Source organism: Sminthopsis crassicaudata, chromosome 5, assembly GCF_048593235.1.
Source record: "Sminthopsis crassicaudata isolate SCR6 chromosome 5, ASM4859323v1, whole genome shotgun sequence".
Taxonomy (NCBI): Eukaryota; Metazoa; Chordata; class Mammalia; order Dasyuromorphia; family Dasyuridae; genus Sminthopsis; species Sminthopsis crassicaudata.
This window is the reverse complement of record NC_133621.1, coordinates 8,659,911-8,684,910: the sequence shown is the minus strand read 5'-3', so window position 1 is coordinate 8,684,910 and position 25,000 is coordinate 8,659,911. Positions and strand designations below refer to the sequence as shown.

At 40.0% G+C, this 25,000-nt stretch overlaps 1 protein-coding gene and 1 long non-coding RNA gene across 2 annotated transcripts in view; both read right to left on the bottom strand.

Moving 5' to 3' along the window:
* LOC141543520 (uncharacterized) overlaps positions 1-18,899 on the bottom strand; it is a 21,418-nt gene extending 2,519 nt beyond the window's left edge. The window contains exon 1 of the long non-coding RNA XR_012482459.1: positions 18,812-18,899. This is a non-coding gene — a long non-coding RNA (uncharacterized LOC141543520). The remainder of the gene's footprint in view (positions 1-18,811) is intronic.
* HDAC9 (histone deacetylase 9) overlaps positions 1-25,000 on the bottom strand; it is a 697,702-nt gene that overhangs the window by 465,409 nt on the left and 207,293 nt on the right.

Genomic DNA, 25,000 nt, shown 5'->3' with positions numbered 1-25,000 from the left:
GTTTTTGCCTGTCTTTGTAGGGCTTAGAACAGTGTCTAGAACACAGTAGGTGCTTACGACATGCTGGCCAACGAACTGATTCAGGCCCAAGTTTTGAATCAGCTTGAGTGCAGTTTGTCCAGCTGCCAGTTAACCCAGAGATGAAGGGAAAGGGGTTGAGCAGGGAACTGAGAATGACACATATACTGTGTGTGTGTGTGTGTGTGTGTGTGTGTGTGCGCGCATGCGTGTGTGTACACCCGTGATCTCACAGTGAAGGGGGATTCCCAGTGACACATGCAGATGAGCAAGTTCTCTGACACGTGCACAGAAGCTGTACGGGGCAGGAGAGGGGAAGTCACTCAAGGAGCCCCCCGGAGAAGATGGGCCCGTGGCAGAGCCCAAACCCACAGGGCCGCTCCTCTCTTCCCCAAAGCAGGCGGCCTCTCACATAACAGGGGATTAGGAAACACGTGCAGAACTGAGCACAAATCTCGGTGGAGGTGGGAGGCACGTGGGCAGGGGACAGCTCGAGATTCTGGCAAGCGCATCCATGCGACAGTTGGGGAGAGACTTTCAGCTGAAACCCCCGTCCCTGATGAGTCAAATCTTCACGGGAAACTTTCCCTAATTGATTCTTTTTTTCCCTCAGTGGTAATAATATCTGACACAATTTCTCAGTTGATAAATGCTATTTCTAGAAGTCATTCACTAGATGCCGTTCTGAAGACACAAGCTGTGATGGGCTCCATTAGAGAGAGACCTTTGGACAATCCCCGATAATGGGACGAGGAAAATCAAAGGTGATCAGCCCGGGACCAACAGAGGCTCGGTTCAGAGCAGGGACCGGGCCCGGCAGCTGGGCGTTGCTCATCTGGACAGGGCAGTTCTTGAAAAAGGAAGCGGGTCGTCATACTCCGATTGATGTGGCACCTGAATGATGATGGCTCTTCCTAGCATAGGATGGGGAAGAGAGAAGAGGGAGGTACGCGGAGCAACCACCTGTCCCACCAAAGCACTTTGATCCCAAATGCGCCCCAGTGCCAAAATGGGTTCCTCCTACTGTGTGACAGGACCCCGTACACAGCTCTGTATATTGTGTCTAACACACGTACTGGGTTCCTCCTACTGTGTGACAGGACCCTATACACTGCTTTGTATGTGTCTAACACACTTATACAATACGACATATCCATATGTATACAATACATCATATTTTAGATCTTTGGGTTAGGTTATTAATTTCCTACCATAAACAGAGAGAACACTATCCCAGGAGCAAAGGCAGACAATTAGATAAGACACAATGATTATCCTCAAAGCACTCACTGATAGGCCATCTAGTAAAGGAGCTAGATGTAACATAAGCAATAGGGTCTTGATTTCCGGAGGACCACAATCAGATTGCCAATAAGTGACTGCCATGTGCCAGCTACTGGGCTTGGAACTAGTGAATGAAGAAAAGATCGTATTTGTCCTCAATGAGCTTCCATTCTATCAGCAGATGAGTGAGACTTTGTTGCCGTTAGCTTAAAAAAATTACTCTCACAACTTTTCATTTAAAAATAAGAATCCCACCCAAACAACAGAGATGGCAATAGTAACTTCATAAGTTCATTGGAAAGACTCGAAAGAAGTGCTGAGGTCCAATTTGGAGAGCCACTCTTTCAGGGTACAGGGAAGGCTTTGCAGGGAAGGGAGCATTTATTTTATCAAGGCTTTGGAAGACAGGTAGAAATTCAATAAAGAGGAGAAGAGAGGGCATTTAGGGCACAGAAAACAGAGTGAATATAGTCCTGGAGGTTAAGAAACACAGACACATTCAGAACATGCTGAGAAATTTAGTTTGAGTAGAGGAAAGAGTGGGTTGTAGGCCATAGCATGAGCTAAGACCAAGCAGAGGCCCTTCAGGGCCAAGCAAAGGAGGCTATGCTGTGTTTATTAGAGGGAACTATTGGCATGACCCCATATAAGCCTAAAAAGGGCAAAATGGCAAAGAAAGGAGGGGGAAAGAATAATCAGGCTGACCTAGAAGGTCCTAGGGATGCCCATGGGACCTTATGAACAAGATGGCAGTGGACGGATGAAAAAGATATGGTAGAGATGGAATGAACAGATCGTGGAAACTGGTTGCATTTTTAATTTCTTTGTCTTTTCATTTGGTCCAGACCAGTGATTTCTCAGATTTGCAACTGTTCCATGACTTCTGGTTACAGAGACTTGCCTAGGGTACCAAGAGATTAAATCACATGCCCAGGGAAGCACGGTCAGGACGGATCAGACATGAGGCATGGAAACAGGACTTTCTGCCTCCAAGGCTGACTCTCTACCCACTGGGCCATGCTGCTGTTCAATTAACTGGATATAACAAGGGGAAACTTCTCACAGTGATGAACGAGGAAGGCCGAGAAGAGTGATTCTATGGAGAGAAGGAACGAAAATCAAATGATGGGAAGATGTAGAGGAAGACAATGAGAGTGACATGCATCAAACTGAAGGTGCTGGTGGGACTTCTATCCCTGGACCATGAGTGCTAGGAAATGGAGGCCTGGAGTTCAAGGGATCCAGAGACTGGCTTGGGACACAGTGACACAGCAAGTGATACCAAAGGAAAGGGAGACATCCTCAAGGGGGGCAAAGTCAAAACAATAGAGGAGAAAAATGGTGAATTCTTGAATATCATCTCCACAAAGGAGTCAAGGAAGGGAGAAGTCAATTAAAAAAAAATAAAGAAAGAAGCAGGCTAGAACGAGGAAAGTTGGGTCAAAGGGCATGAACCCAAAGACTAGACCAATGGGATGGTGATCCCACTATTTGGCATTGGTGACCTCTAGAGAACAATTTTAGTCAAGTGGTGAAATCAAAAGGTCTGCGTCATCCTCCTTCATTCCTAGAGTATTGAGCTGGGTCAACCTTTAGGCTTAGCACAGGAAGAAATATATAGATCCTTCACTAGACTCAGCTCTTTCTTGTTTGTTTTGAATCCTTTTTTGTGCCCAATTACATGCAAAATCTTGTCTATTTATGAATAGACACTCATATTTATATTTTTAAATGAATGACTAATTGTTTTTGACAATAAAAAAATCCTTCCCAAACTACTTCATAGAAGCTAGATATCAGCTCAAAGATTTCTATATTTCTATATTTAAAAACATAACAAGGAAACATATTTATAGAGAACAAGCTAACAAACTTGAGAGAAATATGTTATCACATTCAAATTTCTAATAATTAAACATCATTAACTAATTCATATAACTAAACATGCATAGATATGCTTCAAAAAGATTTCATTTTGAGTCACTCACTATTAGGTAAAGTCTGGCCATAAAATAGAAATGCCCTGGGTCTCTGGGCTGTCTCAGACACACAAGGGCTGTAAGACATTGGACTGGAACCTTAGGTTCTCAAAGTCCACAGGCTACTCGCCAATGTCTGAAGTAACCAGGATGCTCATCTCCAGGAAGGAGGGAATTATACTAGAGGGAGCCAATATGGTGGTCTGGCCTACCTCTGACACCCTGTTAGGGTGGTCGAAAGTAGAATTCTCATTGAAAATTAATATGAATTGATGATGAATTATTAATAATGAAACATAATGAATAACAGATAACAGCCCCCCTTCTCTGTAACATCAATCCCATTCAAGATGCCAACAGTACCAAGGAAAAGGGATGTGATCTCCCAATTATCGCTGATCCCACTTAGGCTAGCCTTAGTAATCAGTCCCCCTTTCTAGAAAACCATGTTTCTTGTCAGCTATCATGGAGTTCACCACAAACTCGCTGACTAGGTCACCCCAGTATTCCTCTGTCAAGGATGGTGTTAGGACACCCTCACCTCACCCCTAGACTCTCCCTCCAAGCATTCATGTAAAAAACTTGGAACCAAATTAATTTTAACTCACTTCAAGTCAAGCATTAAGCATATGCTCCATGGAGGGGGGAAGGCTCTGAGAGGAGGGAAGGGACACATTGAAATCAAATATCAGAGTGCTGAAAGTCAAAAATGTTTATTAATAGCACTCTGTTTCCAAGAATCAAAATGGCAGGTCCCAAATCCTTATCCTCCGCTACCATGTTGGGGCTCAGGGGCCCAAGGGATGATGATTTAACCTTCATCTCTCCCCTAGAGTGACCCTTCTTAGAAGCAGGGCTCAGGACAAGAGATCGCCACACTTCCCCCTTCCCTGCCCCCAACAATTATCTCCTGCTAGATTACTCTCCATGCTAAGCCCACAGGGAGCTATCTCCCTTTCTGATGTTTTTGGCTAACAAGTCTCCTCCATGTCATCACTTGGTCCTCTGGCTCACTTCTCTAGCGGACTTCAGCAGCTGGCTCTCCATTGGAGCTAACCTTCCACAAAGGAAGCTAACTGCATTTCTTATTGAGCAGAGAGAGCAACTCTGAGACCCGGGCCTTTGAATTTGCTCCCGCATCCCAAGCTGATTGACAGGTATCTCTGCGCACAGGATCCGATGCGATGCTCGGGGCCTACTCTGATGCCGGAAGGCGTCTTTCTCCTCTGCAGCTATGTAGGGCACCCGAGCCATCTCCCTTTTGTACTACAAATAGAACCGAGGCCTTAATTGGAGGCTTCCCTGCAGCTGAATACAGAGTCGGCTACCCAAGTAGTTAGAAACTTCACAGTCAAGTCCTCCAACACACCAGTGCCAAAGGCAACTTTAATTTCCTCTGACCCCATTATGAAAAATAGTGTTTGATAACATGTTTTGGGACAGAGCAGCCCAAAGGGGGGCTCTGGCCACCCATCGGCTTTATTGTATCACCACTCAAAGACTCTGGGTCTTTCCTGGGATAACTCGGGCACTCAGCATTAATAAAGGCAGGGTCAACTACAGCCGCCAAGATGCGCCTCCCCATTTCCTTAATCTAAGGCTCATCAAAGACTCGAGAGCAGCCAGTTATCACCGGAGCGAAAGAAGGCTCCGGAGGACACCTCCAATTCAAGTATTTTACTTCTAATTATTTTACCAATTTTATAAAAGCAAATTCGGAGCACTATGCTAAAGCCAATACAGAGCCAGTTTCAAACTCAAGAGGACCTGGGTCCAAGTCCCATCTTCAAAAGCAGTGCAAGTTCTTACCATTCTAATCAGCCTCTCTGGTCAATCAATCAACAAATGTCTGTGAAGTACTTACTCTGAGTGGGAGGTAGAAAGAAAAATCAAAACTGTGTCTATCCTCAAGAAGCTTACATTGTAATAGAGAATACTGCACTTAAACATTAGCACATGCAGGAAAAATACAAGATGGATGGGAAGAAACCTTAAAAGGGATTGGACAACAGGGAAACTGCTCAAGCAGGAACTCAGTCCCAGTGAAGCAAATGGTTGGAAATAGGGGACTGGAAAGGTAAGAATGGGTTTAACATATTTAAACACCAAACAAAGCACTTCACAATTCATTCAGGAGCTAATAAAGAATTCATGGAGTTTCCTAAGGTTGGAGATAGGGGGAGATTTTGCCAGGCTTAAGGAAAATCACTTTGGCAGCTGAGTAGAGGGTGGATTGTCACTTGGAGAGAATTAAGATAAGACCCATAGGAGGGTATTCTAACAGTTCAAGGCAGAGGTAATGAGGTCATGATCTATAATGGAATAAAAGAGGATGGCGCTGAGAGAGGCTGGAAGGGTAAAAATGACATCATTTGACAACAGATTCAATGAGTGGAGGGAATGAGGACTGACACCAAGGGAGCAGCCCCGAGGCGCGAGAAAGATGCCCTCCTCTACAGTATAAAAATCAGAGACACTACTGGGTCTATCCCAAAGAGATCATAAAAGAGGGGAAAGCGCCCATGTGTGCGAAACTGTAGCAGTGCTTTTTGTAGTGACAAGGAACTAGAAACTAGAAACTGAGTGGATGTCCATGAGCTGGAGCATGGCTGAATTAAGTTATGACATATGAATGTTATAGAATATGATTATTTGATAAAAAAAATTGATGAGCAGACTGATTTCAGAAAAGCCTGGAAAGATTTACAAGAACTGATGCTAAGTGAAGTGAGCAGAACTAAGAGAACATTATACACAGCGAGATTATGTGATGATCAACTGAGATGGACTTGACTCTTTTCAACAATAAGGTGATTCTAGGTAATTCCGACAGATGTGATAGAAAGTGCCATTGGCATCTAGAGAGAAAACTAAGGAGACTGAGTATGGAGGAAAGCATCGTATTTTCACCTTTTGTTATTATTGTTTGTTCTTTTTTTCCTTTCTCATATTTTCCCCCCATTTGAAATTTTTGCACAACATGACAAATATAGAAATGTGTTTAATATAGATCTGATTCCTTGCCGTCTTGGGGAGGGGAAATAGAGGAGGAGATGAAAAAAATATTGGAACACAAGGTTTTGTAAAGGTGAATGTTGAAAATATCTTTATATGTATTTGGAAAGATGAATTATTATTTTAAAAAGGCTCATGAAGGAAAGAGGATGAGTTTCATTGGGGTTATGTTGAATATCAGATATCCCTGGGATACATAATTTGAGAAATCTAAAAATTATGTATTTACACATGAGGGTAGGTCAGCAGGAAAAAAGGGGGGTCTGAAATTTAGCATTGTCTTCAATTGTGACCTTAAAAAAATACCTACGAGAACCACAGGGCTCATCAGTGTCAGAAAGCTCAATAAAATACAAACTGGTGGAGGCGGAGCCAAGATGGCGGAGAGGAAACACACGACTCAGTGAACGTCCTCACTCCCTCACAACCAATTAGATAAATTAAGTCTCAAAATTAGCTCAGGACTGATAGATACCACAAGGACTGGAAGCACGACTTACCAGCTGAAGAGAATCTGGAGTTTCAACAGGAAAGGTCAGTTCTCAGGGGAGGAATAAGAAAGACCAGCACAGACGGTGGGGTAGGGGCACACTGCGCCCATTGCGCTGGGAGGGGCTCTGGGATCAGAGAAGCCACTGAGGTAAAGGAATCTGGCACAGGCTGTTAGCTCTTCTCTGCTAATTATTTAGCAGTTCAGAAGAGAAAGCCAAAATATTTTAAAACTCAGATTTTCCCCGGACCCTGGGGGTGACTCAGGCACCAGGGGGTGTGGCCTCAGCTACCTCCTGAGAATAGTTAAGAGACTGACAAGTGGGTGGATACGGCCCAAGGCAACACACACTGCCTAGCTTAGCTGGAGGGAGTGGAACTCAGCTCCAGGAAGTCCCAGAGAAGCGGAACCTTTGAACTAGGGACCGCGGTTTCTGGCAGACACTTCCAGTTTGAGCGCAGGGGCTTCTTACGTCACCTGCTGCAGACACCCACTCCCCACCCGGACACATAGCCTGGGCTTCCTGCAGTCTTCACTATTCTACGCCCTAGAAGCACAGCAGTGCTAATCACCTCTGAGGCACTCCCAGGGAGAGGGTGGGGAACTCTCTCCCAGAGCTCTCTCTTAGCTCAGGCTCAGGAGCCGCTGCATCCATCCCGTCTGGGAGGAAGCTGGTAAAGAAGTAAATAATTTCCTACCCCAGAGACAGACCCCAAAAGATTTTTTTTAAGTATGAGCAAAAAAGCTAGAAAAACCATAGATTCCTTCTATACAGAGAAAGAGCGGGTATCCAACCCCGAGGAAGTTGATAGCAGAGAATCAGATAACAACCTAAAGGGGAACGATTCCTGCCCCCCATCACATAACTCTCTCCTAGAAGAAGCTCTTAAGAAATTGAGGGAGATCGAAGAAAAATGGGGCAAGGAAAGGGAAGTTATGATAGAGAATAACAATGTCCTGAAATTGGAGTTGGAAAAAATAAAGAATTCACAGGAGATGCAGGGAAACAAAATTAGTGAATTAGAAAAGGTTAAAAAAACACAGGAAAGTAGGATATCTGAATTGGAAAAGATAAAAAAGTCTCAAGAAAATAGAATTTCTGAATTGGAAAAAGAAAATAATTCTCAAAAAAAAAAAATTAGGGAAATGGAAAAAAACTCAATAGAGCAAAATAATTCATTTAAAAACGAAATTGGGCATTTACAAAAAGAACTAAAAACTGTGAAAGAAGAAAATAACTCCTTAAAAGTCAGGATGGAACAAATAGAAATGAATGATTCACAGAGAACCCAAGAATCAGTCAAACAAAACAAAAAAAATGAGAAGCTGGAGAACAACGTCAAATACTTACTGGGAAAATCTATAGACCTGGAAAATAGATCTAGGAGAGATAATCTGCGGATTATTGGACTTCCAGAAAACTATGACCAAAAAAAGAGCCTAGATTCTATTTTACAGGAAATTATCAAAGAGAACTGTCCAGAGATAATAGAAACAGAAGGGAAAGTAGATGTGGAAAGAATTCATCGAACTCCTTCTGAAATAGACCCTAAAAAAAGAACACCACGGAATATTGTGGCTAAGCTGCAGAATTACCACACAAAGGAGAAAATCCTGCAAGCAGCTAGAAAAAAACAATTTAAATACCAAGGTGCCACAATAAGGGTCACCCAAGATCTGGCTGCCTCCACATTAAAAGATAGAAGGGCCTGGAACCTGATATTCCGAAAGGCAAAAGATCAAGGACTGCAACCAAGAATGAACTACCCAGCTAAGTTTAGCATCTTTTTCCATGGAAGAAGATGGTCATTCAATGAAACAGAGGAATTCTATATGTTTCTAAGAAAAAAACCAGACTTAAACAAAAAATTTGATCTACATCCACAAGACTGAAGAGAAACAGAAAAAGGTACACAGAACCCTTGAGAACTGTAACTTTGTTGTGGGTATATAAAAAATACTCAAGGATAATTTGATTTTACTGATATAAAAGAAAAAAAGGGGGGTGTGGTAAAGGGAAGGAGGTCGGTTCAGAAAAAGGGGAAGGAGTGATAAAAAGAGGGAAACTACATCCCAGGAAGAGACATAGAAAATACACCATATCTGAGGGAACTTAGTGAGGGGGAGAATCATTGTGTGAATCTTACTCTCATCAGAAGAGGCTCAAAGAGTAAATAATTAACATATTTGTTTTTCAGAGAATTTTCTCTCACCTCATTAAAAGGGGGGAGAGGAAAAGGGGAAAGGAAAAGGAGAATAAGTGAAGGGACTTGGAGGGAGGGGGGAGGGATCCTAAAAAAAAAAAAAAAAAAAGAGGGAGGGTTGCGCGTCACAAGGGGGGTCTGTAAATTAAATATCGGGGAGGGGGATCAGGGGGGTCAAGGGAAAAAAGTATAATCTGGGGATAATACGATGGCAGGAAATACAGAATTAGTAATTTTAACTGTAAATGTAAATGGGATGAACGATCCCATCAAACGGAGACGGATAGCAGATTGGATCAAAAAGCAGAACCCTACAATATGTTGTCTACAGGAAACACACTTAAAGCAGGGAGATACATACAGAGTAAAGGTAAAAGGTTGGAACAGAGCTTATTATGCTTCAGGTAAAGCCAAAAAAGCAGGGGTAGCTATCCTTATCTCAGATCAAGCAAAAGCAGAAGTAGATCTCGTTAAAAAAGATAAGGAAGGAAACTATATCCTGCTGAAAGGTAGCATAAATAATGAAGCCATATCAATACTAAACATATATGCACCAAGTGGTATAGCATCTAACTTTCTAAAGGAAAAGTTAAGAGAACTGCAAGAAGAAATAGACAGTAAAACTATAATAGTGGGAGATCTCAACCTTGCACTCTCAGATTTAGACAAATCAAACCGCAAAACAAACAAGAAAGAAATTAAAAAAGTAAATAGAACATTAGAAAAACTAGGTATGATAGACCTTTGGAGAAAACTGAATGGCAATAGGAAGGAATATACTTTCTTCTCAGCAGTTCATGGATCCTATACAAAAATTGACCATATATTAGGACACAAAGATCTCAAAATTAATTGTAGGAAGGCAGAAATAATAAATGCCTTCTTCTCAGATCACAATGCAATAAAAGCTACATTCAGTAAAAAGTTAGGGGTAAATAGACCAAAAAGTAATTGGAAACTGAATAATCTCATCTTAAAGAATGACTGGGTGAAAGAGCAAATTATAGAAACAATTAACAATTTCACCCAAGATAATGATAATGATGAGACATCATATCAAAATCTTTGGGATGCAGCTAAAGCAGTAATAAGGGGAAATTTTATATCTTTAGAGGCTTATTTGAAGAAAATTGAGAAAGAGAAGATTAACGAATTGGGCTTACAACTTAAAAGGCTAGAAAAAGACCAAATTATAAACCCCCAACCAAAAATTAAACTCGAAATACAAAAATTAAAAGGAGAAATCAATAAAATTGAAAGTAAAAAAACTATTGAATTAATAAATAAAACCAAGAGTTGGTTTTATGAAAAAGCCAATAAAATAGATAAACCTTTGGTAAATTTGATCAAAAAAAAGAAAGAGGAAAATCAAATTGATAGTCTTACAAATGAAAAGGGGGATCTTTCCACCAATGAAGAGGAAATTAGAGAAATAATAAGGAGTTACTTTGCCCAACTTTATGCCAATAAATTTGATAACTTAAGTGAAATGGATGACTTTCTCCAAAAATATAGGCTCCCTAGATTAACAGAGGAGGAGATAAATTGCTTAAATAGTCCCATTTCAGAAAAAGAAATAGAACAAGCTATTAATCAACTCCCCAGGAAAAAATCCCCAGGGCCAGATGGATTCACATGTGAATTCTACCAAACATTTAAAGAACAATTAGCCCCAATGTTATATAAATTATTTGAAAAAATAGGGGATGAAGGAGTCCTACCAAACTCCTTTTATGACACAGACATGGTACTGATACCTAAACCTGGTAGATCGAAAACTGAGAAAGAAAATTATAGACCAATCTCCTTAATGAATATTGATGCTAAAATCTTAAATAAGATATTAGCAAAAAGACTTCAGAAAATCATCTCCAAGATAATACACTATGATCAAGTAGGATTTATTCCAGGAATGCAGGGCTGGTTTAATATTAGGAAAACTATTAATATAATTGACCATATTAATAATCAAATTAATAAGAACCATATGATCATCTCAATAGATGCAGAAAAAGCATTTGACAAAATCCAACATCCATTCCTACTAAAAACTCTTGAGAGTATAGGAATAAATGGATTATTCCTTAGAATAATCAGGAGTATATATTTAAGACCGTCAGTAAGCATAATATGCAATAGAAATAAACTGCAACCTTTCCCAGTAAGATCAGGAGTGAAACAAGGTTGCCCACTATCACCATTACTATTCAATATAGTACTAGAAACGCTAGCCTCGGCAATAAGAGCCGAGAAAGAGATTCAAGGAATTAGAGTAGGAAATGAGGAAATCAAACTATCACTTTTTGCAGATGACATGATGGTATACTTAGAGAACCCCAAAGACTCTGCTAAAAAGCTACTAGAAATAATTCAAAATTTCAGCAAAGTGGCAGGATACAAAATAAATCCACATAAATCCTCGGCATTTTTATATATCACTAACAAAATGCAACAGCAAGAGATACAAAGAGAAATTCCATTCCAAACAAATGTTGAGAGTATAAAATATTTGGGAATCCATCTACCAAAGAAAAGTCAGGAATTATATGAGAAAAATTACAAAACACTTGCCACAAAAATAAAGTCAGATTTAAATAATTGGAAAGACATTCAGTGCTCTTGGATAGGCCGAGCGAATATAATAAAGATGACAATACTCCCCAAACTAATCTATTTATTTAGTGCTATACCAATCAGACTCCCAAGAAACTATTTTAATGACCTAGAAAAAATAACAACAAAATTCATATGGAAGAATAAAAGGTCAAGAATTGCAAGGGAACTAATGAAAAAAAACTCAGAGGAAGGTGGTCTAAGTGTACCTGACCTAAAGCTATATTATATAGCAGCAGTCACCAAAACCATTTGGTATTGGCTACGAAATAGACCGGTAGATCAGTGGAACAGATTAGATACAAAGGACAAAAAAGGATACATCTATAGCAATCTAATCTTTGACAAACCCAAAGATTCCAACATTAGGGATAAAAATTCATTATTCGGAAAAAACTGTTGGGAAAACTGGAAATTAGTATGGCAGAAATTAGATATGGATCCACACTTAACACCATATACCAAGATAAGATCAAAATGGGTCCATGATTTAGGCATAAAGAGGGAGATAATAAATAGATTAGAGGAACAGAGGATAATCTACCTCTCAGACTTGTGGAGGAGGAAGGAATTTATGACCAGAGGAGAACTAGAGATCATTATTGATCACAAAATAGAAGATTTTGATTACATCAAACTAAAAAGTTTCTGTACAAATAATACTAATGCAAACAAGATTAGAAGGGAAGTAACAAATTGGGAAAATATTTTTAAAAACAAAGGTTCTGACAAAGGTCTCATTTCCAAAATATATAGAGAACTGACCCAAATTTATAAGAAACCGAACCATTCTCCAATTGATAAATGGTCAAAGGATATGAACAGACAATCCTCAGAGGAAGAAATTGAAACTATATCCACTCACATGAAAGAGTGTTCCAAATCACTACTGATCAGAGAAATGCAAATTAAGACCACTCTGAGATACCACTACACACCTGTCAGATTGGCTAAGATGACAGGAACAAATAATGACAAATGTTGGAGGGGATGTGGGAAAACTGGGACACTAATACATTGCTGGTGGAGTTGTGAAAGAATCCAGCCATTCTGGAGAGCAATCTGGAATTATGCCCAAAAAGTTATCAAACTGTGCATACCCTTTGACCCAGCAGTGCTACTACTGGGATTATATCCCAAAGAAATACTAAAGAGCGGAAAGAGACATATATGTGCCAAAATGTTTGTGGCAGCCCTTTTTGTTGTAGCTAGAAACTGGAGGATGAATGGATGTCCATCAGTTGGAGAATGGTTGGGTAAATTGTGGTATATGAAGGTTATGGAATATTATTGCTCGGTAAGAAATGACCAGCAGGAGGAATATAGAGAGGCCTGGAGAGACTTAAATCAACTGATGCTGAGTGAAATGAGCAGAACCAGAAGATCACTGTACACTTCAACAACAATGCTGTATGAGGATGTATTCTGATGGAAGTGGAAATCTTCAACATAAAGAAGATCCAACTCACTTCCAGTTGATCAATGATGGACAGAGGTAGCTGCACCCAGAGAAGAAACACTGGGAGGGGAATGAAAATTGTTAGCACTAATATCTGTCTGCCCAGGTTGCATGTACCTTCGGATTCTAATGTTTATTGTGCAACAAGAAAGTGATATTCGCACACATGTATTGTACCTAGACTATATTGTAACACATGTATAATGTATGGTATTGCCTGTCGTCGGGGGGAGGGAATAGAGGGAGGGGGGGTAAATTGGAAAAATGAATACAAGGGATAATATTATAAAATATATATATATATATATATAATAAAAAAATAAAATAAAAAAAAAAAAATAAAAAAAAATAAAATACAAACTGGTTAAAAGCTTATAGCATAAAAGAAGAAACCCCAGGATAACACATTGAGGGATACTAACAATGGAGGTAACCTAGATGGAAGAGCAGCAAAGGAGTTAAAAAGGAAGGATGAAGTGGGAAGGGGAAAGAGAGACAGAGACATAAAGAGAGATGACAGTATATCCAAAAAGAAAAGATAATCAATAAGGTCACATGTTGCAGAGTAGTCAAGAGGGATCTAACAAGAAAAAGTCATTAGATTTGGCATTTAAGAAATGACTGTCTGCTCTCTTGAGGAAAACTCAAAAGCCCTATACTGCAAAATCCAATGTTTACTAATAACGTTTCTATAGGACTCTTCTGCTCTCCATCCACTTCCTTCCATCCTCCAACGCTAGTGGCCTTTTTCTAATTCACTGGTTCCCAAACTTTTTAGTCTAAGGACCCCTTTATACTCTTAGAAATTATTTGGGAGACCCCCAAAGAGCTTTTGTTGAAGCAGGATATATCTACAAATATTTACTATATTAGAAATGAAAACATTTCAGTGTTAGGATGGAAATAGTTTTTGCCTTGGAGGCTGTGAAGGGACCTCAGGCATCCCCATGAAGAGAGTTGCTGTTCCAGATTGAGTGATGTGGTATAGATACTAATTGTTCACAAATAGATATGGATGTTCCAGTAAGTTTTGGTTGTCACTCCATGGTACCCTTTCCCAGGAGTCCAGCTCTCTGACACATGCCTTATTTATGTTGCCTCTAACATTTTTTTTCTTTTAGTAAAGATAATTTACCTATGAGCTACAGACACGTAATACGCAACATTTCACTCATGTTTGCCGATAAAGATGTCTGTGCCATATGAAGGGAAAAGAGGAATGCAGGAACAAAGATTATATCTCATTGAGTGACTTTTCTAATCCGGAGATTCATCTGCTACTTCCACAGTGCCAACTTTATTTTCACATTGGTAGGAGAATTAGGAAGACCACATCAGTTTTAGTTTGTTCTCTCCATGTTTTCTTGGCTTTGAACAAACAGTTGCTCCCAAATGATATAACTGTGGAATATTTCTTTCCAAAAGATAGATGGAGGAGACATGCCCTAACCAAGCAAGCAACGTTCCCAGATAGCTTCATAAGAAGAAACTTAATTTCCCATCATCATTAAACAATGAGACAAACATTGGTGTTTTCCAGAAAGTGCTAAGGGAATATGAAAAAGGGTATTCTATTCAGAAATGAGGCTTTATTTTTTGTGATAAATTGTAGATATTTCCCACAATTTCCTCCTTACCCTTCCATTTTGCTGTACTTTTTTTGATAAGTGAATTAAGAGGTTTGTTCATGGCTCTGGTTCCCAGATCTGTTGTATTTCCAGGATCCCATTATTTCAATACATACTGTAGATCTGGGGGACTTCCCCCATTTTCTTTCCAGATAAATTGGCCCACTGACTCTTTCTTTATTCACAAAGTCTCATCTCCCACTTCCACTTGTTACCCAAGCCTAAAAAGTAATCCTGGCTCAGTCCAATTTCATGGAAACCCTTACTACACTCCTGGATATATTAAAGAACAGCATTCTACAAAGGGATCCTGATATCTCTCCCTAATTGTTACTGAGGCTCCCCAAAATATTCTGTATCATCATTTTATCTACTTCATGCTATATGCGGTGTTTCTTCTCAGTGGAGCATACACTCCCAGAAGGCAGGATTGTTTCAATTTTGTCTGTCACTAACACCTAGCACAGTTCCAGGCACATAATGGATAGTAATACATATGAGATAATGAAGGTTTACTTTTGACTAAGCACTTACTGTATACTAGGCAGTATTAAGCAATGGGAATACAAAGACTAGGAGAGAAAGAAGATTGCTGCCCTCATGGGGCAGAGGAGGAGAGGTGACTAGGATGAAGACAGAGAAAGATGGGGAAATAAGAGGGGAAATTTGGAGGGGGATGAATGAATGGCAAACTCCTGGATGGCAAACTTCCTGCTACCAATAAAGGTGAGAATCTCTTCCAATTACAGTTTCAGAAATCAAGTGACTTGATTAGTATAATGCATTTAGTCCCTTTCAAGGAAAAACAAGTATGTATCAAAAAGTATCAAGTATGTATCAAGGAATAACAAGTATATATCAAGGAACAAAGAGTATATATCAAGAAACAGAAGATATGTATCAAGAAATAGTGACTATGTATCAAAGAACAGAGAGTGTATCAAGGAATAGTGTCTATATATCAAAGAACAGAGAGTGTGTATCAAGGAATAGTGACTATGTATCATGGGAAAGAGAGTATGTATCAAGAAACAGAGTATATAACAAGGAATGGTGACTGTATCAAAAAAGAGTGAGTATGTGTCAAGGAACAGAGAATGTAACAAGGAATGGTGACTATGTATCAAGAAAGAGTGAGCATGTGTCAAGGAACAGAGAATATGTCAAGGAACAGAAAGTATGTATCAAAGAGTAGCATCTATCAAGTGGAAAGTCTCAAAATTCTGCTTCCCTGGTTTATGGGCCAGATCTCTTATCTGCCCTACTTAATAAATGCCAAATAAATTGAATCAATCTAGACATAACACTGGAATGTCAGATTATACTACTTATTCTAATCCTTTTTCCAAAACCAATAAAAATCTCTTAAGCACCAAATTCTGATTCAACTTCCACTTTGCAAGATTCAATAGATAATAAGAATTCTCTTATCCCTCAAAAAAGCACTTTGAGAAAGACCTTTACATTCTGTTCATGTTGTTCATTTGATATAAAACTGCCTGGAAACACGAGCTTCTTTCTCCATTCCCATAATGCCCTTTTCACTCTTGTCTTCTTTGGTTTTTATTACTTAAGGCTGGCCTGGCTCAGGCTGGACAAACAACGACTAATAAGGCTGAGGGAGCGAGGCGCGCAAGCTTCGTTGCAAAGTATATGTCTGGGTATATTTTTAGTTTCCCCCAAATGAGGGGCTTGGCTTCTCTACTGTCTCTAATGAGTATAATTGAGAAGTAATTCTGAGTTTCCAGCCTTCGAATCTCTGGCCAGTGAAGGCTGGTAGAACCATTTTCTTCAGGTATATTAAATTTTTAACTATAGTCCTCAAAGAAATACACAAATCAGATAATTACACCCACTCTCCACCTTTTAATCATGAGATATGTGTCTATAAAAAGTGAATGTTATCCCACATTCGAAGTGTCTGGATTCAAGTTTTGTACTGTCTCTGTGTCCTGAGGCGAATGATTATAATTCCCTAGGCCTCAGCTTCCTCATCTATAAAAGCAGGAGATTGGGCTAGATGAATTCCAAGGGGTTCCTTTCAGGGATCGGTTTGAAAGAAAATAAGATCGGCAAAGAACTTTACCTCTTTCATGTCACAACTAGTAAATGCTAATATTATCCCCATTTTACAGATGAATAAACTGAAGCTGGAAGGAAAGATGACTGGTGTAGGGTCATACAGCTGATAGCCGGGACAGGATTTGAATTCCTGACACCATATCCAGCACTTATCTGCCATGCCAATTACATGCCCTTCTAGGTAATTTTCACCATAAAAAGAAGGATATAAGATGATGAAATCTTCTGGAAAATGTCTAGTGATTCCCAATGGTAAATTCAAATGTGAACATACTTTAATTCCATCTGATCATTTTTCCAAGGCTGTATAGCACCCCTTTACTCCAACTACTTACAATAGAAAGAAAAGGTGCCTTCAACCACAGCTATTCTTCAGCATCACTTTTTTAGAGGTTCTTACAAAAACAAGGTTCAGTTGGCAAAAAAATCTAAAGAAAGTCGACATTTTCATCTACACATATTTCTCTTAAAGACAACACTCTTCTTCCAAGCACCCAAGATAACAATGTGGACATTCTTTTGATTTTGTCCCCCTTTTCCTTTAAGTTCAAACCTTTGCTTAGTCTTGTCATCCAAAGGTCAAAATATCCCTTATGTCCATTCCCATGATTCCATGCGGGGCCTCTTTGTTTTATGGGAAAGAAAAGTCCCTCTGCTCTTTCTTTTACTGATCTTTCCTCTCTCCATCCCATCCTCCACAATCCTGATCAAAATTCTCAATGGTTTCCTATTGTCCCTGAAAATAAACCCAAAGTCCTGATCTGACATTCAATGCCTTCCAGTCGGTCAGTCAATAATGACAAAATACTATTATGTTCTAGGTATCATGCTAAGCAGTGAGGAATTAAAAAAAAAAGTCATAGAACTCAAGCTCTTTCTAGGCTTCTCTCTCTTACCCATATCTGTGATCCAGTCAAATAAGACAATTCAATTCCCCCTCCCCCCCAGAAAACACCACTTCCTATCTTTCTGTTTTACCTGTGCTATTACATCTGCTTATAATGCCTTTTCTCTCTCCCTCTCCCCCAGGTCTCTGATTGTCTACAAACTTTCCTAAATTTCAGGGCCCAGTTTAATTGTGATTTCTTTTGGAAATCCCTCAAAATCTCAACTTCAACAATATGAGGTCTTGGCTCAGGTTCCCCCTCAAGCCCAACTTGGGAGGAGGAGAAAGAGAAGGAAGGAAGGAAGAAAGAAAGAAACAAATTGCATATAGCCCAGCAAAACCAATTTCCATATTAACCATAACCAAATATATGTGTTTCATTCCATACCCTCAGTCAGGAAATGGGCTGATTTACTCATCAGTCCTTTGGAATCATGGTCGCAATGGTCAGAGCCCTCAAGGCTTTCAAAATACATCGTCTTTACAGTGTTGCTGCCAATTTTTTTTGGAGGGTTATTGTTGTTGTTGCTTTTCTTTTAATCCTGGTTCTGCTCATTTTGTTTGGCTAGGCTCATGCAAGTCTCCTCAGATCCATGTAATTCCCAGAAACAATGGGTGCAATATTTCAAAAGCTTTTTTCAGCCTCATATTCAGCAAACATAAACTATCGTGATGACTTATTTGCTCATAGCTTAGTCTCTGGATTTCACCAAGCCTGAGTTTATTGACTTGTTCTACTAATTTCAGGAACATCCAGCTGCTTTGTAAAGTGAAAATAAATGGGAAAATGTGAGTGTATTGAGCCAACAGTGCAGCGATTGGGTACATTTTATAAATCTCACCAAGAAGCAAATAACTTCACATATGTTCCTGCTTAACCTTTTTTATTAATCTGCAGCAAACTCTCCAATTATCCTGTGGGCTGTGAGTCAAACAGTGAACTTGTCATCATCTTTTTGGGGTTTATGTGACAGAGGACGTCATTGTTAGAGCCCTGGTCCAAACCTCCTGGTGATTAAGGATATACAGAAAAAGCCTTGACATACAATAAAGGTGGGGAGGGAGGGAGTTGATGAATGCTACCGAGTACACATAAACTCCAAAGGTCAAAATGAGACGTGCTTCGGGAATATTTGAGAACAGTTTTATCTACCTCGCTCTTGTCCAAGAAACACTCTCCAACAGATGTATGGCTGGGCGATGGTTCCATATTTAAGATCAACCTCATGGTACTCTCCAAGGCAACTGGTTAAGGCAAATGTCTCCCAACTGAGAAATCAGACCAAGAGAGGGCCAGTTAATGTTCTTTCGAATGCTTTTGTCAGCTCTTGGGAAGTGGATAACATCCCATGATCACTTATGCAGATCAAGGAGAGAGAGCAGAGTCCACCCAAAACAATCCCCTTGATAATGGAATTGAAGTCCCAAGAGGATCACAGTAACCCTGATCAAGGCCAAAAGAAATCCCAGTAGCCAACTAGATTTACCCACTCATAGACAGATGAGTAAACTGAGGGCCAGACATTTACCAGAATCATACAGGTCTAAGTAGCTGAACCACTATTCCAACTCAAGCCCTCTCATGCCAAATCCAGTGGCTCCTGTGCTTTCTCCATTCACTTATTACCATAAGTACCACAAGTGACTTTGCCAAGAGCCTGTCCCTAAAAGGAAAAAAGTCCTTCCAATTCAGTCTTCCTGAATACAAAAATCAAGAGCAGCCAAGAAATGGATTGCAAGCCGAATTCGTATCTCAACAATCCCTCTGGCTGCGTGGGACCGATTTTTTAAGGCTTATTCTTTCATAATCGCATTCCAGGTCCTTATTTTTGCCAAAAAAGAAAGGTTTGCTGCATTCTTCAGATAATTAGACACAATTGCAAATCAAATTATCCAATTCCAAATCTCAATTTTCCTCTCCAAAATGCCTGTGAGAGAAAGACGGCCTATGACTAAGGCTTGTGTCATTCTCCTGGCTTTATTAGGGGAACGTTCTGAAGTCCTTCACTTTCGATGCAATCAGAACTATCATTTCTCCAGGTTATTTTAAGACCTGGCTACAGCTAAAGCAGGAAATGCAATTTTATTCTGAGGCCCAGACATGTCGACACAGCAGAGCAGGGCTCTGGTTTTATGGGCTATCTCCTTTCAGCTAGCTTGGGTCTGGACCAAGGTCCTTGGTGAGTGGGACTCCCTACCTCCTGCTCTCAGGTCACGCTTTCCCAGGCCTGGGGAGCAGTGGAGCTTTTATGTTGGAATAAAGCTGTTTGCCTCGGTATATTATGCAAAAGAATGAGTCTTCCTTTTCCTTCTCCCTGCTGCTTCCTCAGGAGGACAGCAGAAAAGCCCCAGGTGTCAGAAGCATTAGAGAAAAAGAGAAAAAAAGGAGGAGGGAGAAGGAGAACAGAAAGCCTTGTTGTGACAGATGCCTCTTACAGAAGCATTTATCATTGTGGTCTCCTGGATTTTTCTCTAGCTTAATCAGTAACATAATTAACCCTCCTAAGGCAGGCCAGTGGCCACAAATTATGCTTCGATATTTTAATGCCTCACCAACAGTGCTATTACCAAGGAGCATCATCAGTGCCAACAACAGGTAACCTCATCCTCACTCTATGGGGCCGTGCAACTTTCCTCCTAAAATAAACTAAAGTAAGGTTCAGCGAAGGCCCAGCCAGGGAAATGCTAATCTCTGCAAGAATACCACCGGGTGCTCTTCCTGAGGCAGGGGCCCGGCAATGCTGGGTTCCTTTCATCTGAAGGCCTGCTTTTCCACTGCTGCCCCCTACTCCGGACAATTTTAAGGAAAGAGGGCATCTTCCCTAACTTATTAGGAATATCACATACTATTACTTTTTAAATTACTTCAGTACGGATTTGTGATTTAACCAGCACAGGGAATTCCTGATGTAAACCTCCATTGCTGAAGCAAATGGACACATGGTCTGCCGTGAATGGGGTGAGTGATTTGCCCTGAGCTCTGAAAAGTTAGATAACCACGGAGTCAGCGTGTGACTAAGGCAAGACTAGAATCCGGGTCTTCTTCCCCACTCTCTCTCTCTTCTGCTGTAGCAGATTGCATTTCAACCACTGATACATGCATTTTTAAGAAAGAAATAGCAACTTAAGAGAGCTTCCCTATTTAATTTTTTGTAATGTATAATGTGGCAGATGGCATATCGGACTTAGAATAAGAAAGATCTGAATTGAAATCTCACTTCCCACACTTAATATGTGACCACATCCAAGTTCCTTTTCTAAATCTCAGTTTCTTCATCTGCAAAATGGGGATTGTGGGACTCAAAAGAGATAATAAATGAAAAACACCTGGCAAACCATCCCTGACCATCAAGTCACTTACTGTTCTGGTTGGCTTAAGTAGAAACCCAATAAGTTTAAGGTCAAGAAGGCTTGGATTCAGATCTCAACCCTTACAAGGCTCTGGGCAGTCTCAAACTCTAGATTAGGATCAGCTCAAAATTTCAGGTTGGTCGAGGGTATTCCAACATTAGTATTTATTGTCATAACATTATTTATTATTATTATTTATTATTATTGTCATATTATTATTGTCAACATTATTTATTGTCATAAAATCTCAATCCTGATTGGGTTCCCAAGTTACTAACCAATCAATTAATTAGCAAGTTATTCATTAAGGGAATACACTGAATTAAACAATCGCTACCCAAAAGGAAGTTACATCTTAAAAATTATAAAACCATGACTAAAAATATCTCTTATTATTTTATTTTCTCATTTATCTTTTAAGCTTCTTGCCCAGAGGTCCTGATAGCCTCTTTATTTTCTTAAAACAATGCTTGGTCACCCACTCTTGGTCTAAGTATTTCTGCATCTTCAAGTTAATCCATGTTCATGCTAATATATATTCAAGCAAGATTTTTTTACTTAGAATATCAACATATGTTAGAAACCAAGTTAAATTTGAACAGATGCTAGAGACTAGATACACAAAAGGAATTTATATTTTGCCACCTTGTATACATTCGGCTCACTCCACAAATCTTCATCCTGCCCTTAAATTCATTATATTAAAAATGAAGGATTCTATTGGAACCCTAATTTTAAAGAGGAGAATTAATAACTTTCCCTCTCCCTCCACCTCCTTTTTTCTCTATACTTTCCTTCCTTCCATCTCTCTCCACTCTATCCCATTTGTCTGTCTCTGTCTCTGTGTCTATCTGTGGATGCACAGAGCCCACATCTCAACCCCATCTCAACGGTTCCCTTTGCTGGTGAGTCATTGACCTGATGAATGAACTTCAATCACTTTCTAATATCCTGACAACCTTGTCCCTTGAAAGAGATCCTTCCCCAACTATGGGAATAACCATAGAAAAAGGGAAAACATGAAACATTTCTCTACCATCTTCTTTTCCCATCTTTCTTCCTGACTCCTTATTAGAATGGAAAACCAAGCCTTTGACTCTGCATCATTCCTGCTGTTTTCAAGACCAACTAGAGAGATATAAATAGGTGGAATAAAATCTAAGGCTTGGCTCAAAAACGTGCATTGTTCTAAATGAAATGGTCAGTATAAAAATGAACAGAAAGGACTTTCTCAACTGCACTCAAGAGTTGTGTTGATTTAATGAGAAAAGAATATTTCTCCCACTTGTCCAAAGAGGCTAATTAGCTGAGATAAGACCTCCCAAAAACTTGGTTTTTGGCAATTTCCAAGATAATAGAGAAACTAAAACATGTATACAATATGAGCTTGGTTCAAAAATCCTAATGTAGATAGTGAATGAAAGACACGATGGAAGCAGAGGGGTAATGTTGAAAATGTCCTTAGGGAATCACCTCACCTCAAGCCCCATCAGTTCCCACTTATTATAATCTATAACCCTAATTAACACCATATCACCTGTTAATTAAAATAGCTTTTCACTCAATGGTGAACAGATGGGTCACTCGTGATTTCATTCTCATTTGAAGTGGGGCTGCTTGGGATTCTTTCTGGTTTGAGTCCTTCAAAAAGTCCTTCCACAAAAGGACTCCTGAATCACAGGCATGGCAGTCAAAGGTCTTATGGCCAAAATCTAAATCACTAAATTTCCTATCTGGAAGGCGGAGCCATAAGGCAACTGAGGCTGCCTCTCAATCAAGCAGGAGGGGAAAAAGACAAGGAGCACAAGGCACAAACATGACTCTGGGAAATGGACTGCCCATTTCCAACAAGACGGTACCCACATGATAAGCTTGTCTTCTGCATCTGATGTGTGATGCCATGCCCACTGGGAGGCATTTCCAATACTGGCTTATCGTCCCCAAGGCTTTGTTGAGACTTTTTTTTCTCACCTATCCCCAGGTTCTTCCTAAGCACAGTTCCAACACTCTCACACCCTGAAAATTTCCAAGTCCTCCAAGAGCCTAGGGTACTCTCCCTTTTAAAATTACATTTTACATCTTCACAGTTGCATTCTAGAACTACAAGTAAGCATGCACCTTCCAGTCCAGAGGTTTCTCTGGAATAGGGAGCTCCTGGGGAGGAAACCAGACTCCGCCAAAACTGATCAAACTATAAGAAACTCTAACTCAGTCTTAAAGAATAGCCTGGGACACAGAGTCAAAGCAATTTGCATAGGCTTACAGAATTATTAAATGTCAAAGTTGGGACATTAAATATCAAAGGCCATACTGACTAAGACTGGTGGGCTCATACTCATTCTGTTTGTCTGTCTCTCTCTCCCTCTACCTCTCTCTTTTCTCTATTCTTTCCTTCCTTCCTTCTTCCATCTCTCTCTACTCTATCTTGTCTCTGTCTCTGTTTCTGCCTCTGTCTGTCTCTCTTTTCCTCTTCCAACCTTCCTCTTTTTATTTTTCCTCCCTCCTTTCCTTCCATCTCTTTCCTCTCTCTCTCTCTTTCCCATCTTTGTCTCTCCTCTTCCCCCCTTTTCTCTCTTTTTTTCTTCCCTTTCTTTTCTCTCTTTCCTCCTTCTCTGTCCTTAGTCTGTCTCTCCTCTCTATTGGTCTCTCTTCCCCCCTTCTCTAACCCTCCGTCTGTCTTTTTCTCCCTGTTCTTTGAGAGAGATGTCCACCCCTTACCCCCCTCCCCCGGCCAAGTATGGATCTAGAAACATACAACCTTTGTGTCTAAGTCCCTTAAGATTCATTTGATGAACAGTTGTTATGTACTTATGAATGACTGATATATTTTTGGCAAATGGAGTGACTTCTTCAGTAAGGCACACTTTAAGTGGTAACCAGATCCCTTTAGCATATGAAAAGAAAACTCTGCAGCATGAAACTTTTCAAAGACCAGAGTAAAGGAGAAAAAGAAGTTGGAAAGAGCCAAAGGCTTTCATTATGCATAACAGAGACCTGGAAAAGTTGTCAAATGGATCAACCCCAGTGCAAGGAGGGGCCTCTAAAGAAAGCCCTAAGATGTGATCCCCAAACTGTGAATCGAGGTCTTCACATCCAAGTTCTAAATCACATGACTACCAGGACTCCAGTGGAATGGGTGGAAATAACATTTTGGCCTGTATACCCATCAGGACTCTTTGTCAACATAACCAAATTTTTAAAAATAACTAATTCCAGTGAATTTTACCAGAAACATCCACAAAAAAAGAGAAACCTGGAAACACATACACACAGAGCATATGAACACATCCTTTGAGAAGACAGGGAATTATCAAACGGTAGCTGAAGGATCATTATTTACAATGTTTGCATCAGCAAAAATGAACTTGAAACAGCTCCCTTCTTTCTCGAAGCCCATTCTCTTTGTGACTATTTAACCTCATGTTTGCTCAATATTTATTGATCCAAGCAGCAAGCTCCCATTTTTGTCTATTAATGTATAATCCTGAGCAAATGCCACAGACATCAGGGTACCCTGATTACACTGGGGGGAGGGGGGCGGGCAGGTACCAGATGTTTCTGACACATTACAGAGGGTCCTTATATCCCTCCAGGAAAGAAAAGGATTTAGCTGGGTTTTGTTTTTTGTTGTTTTGTTTTGTTTTGTTTTCATTTGTTCTAAGTACCAGAACCCCTTGCTTTGATTTTCGACTTTAGCCTGAGAAGTAAGTTGTAGACTGCGGCAAGCAAGGATTCATGGTCATGCTTGGCCCCTGTTTTCAGTAGGAGGCTCAGACTTACCTTTGTCACATTTGGGGTGGAAGGAGGGAACATTGTTTTTACATCATTCTCTACTTCCAGTCAAACTGGCTATTTCCCATGCAAGTTATCATCTCTTCTGCCTCCCCATGACTAAGTCTTCCTACATACCTGGAAAGCTAGCTCTCTTTACTTCCACTTCCTGGAATTTTTTTACTAAGTGCTAAATTGGTACTTAACAATCTGGAATGTG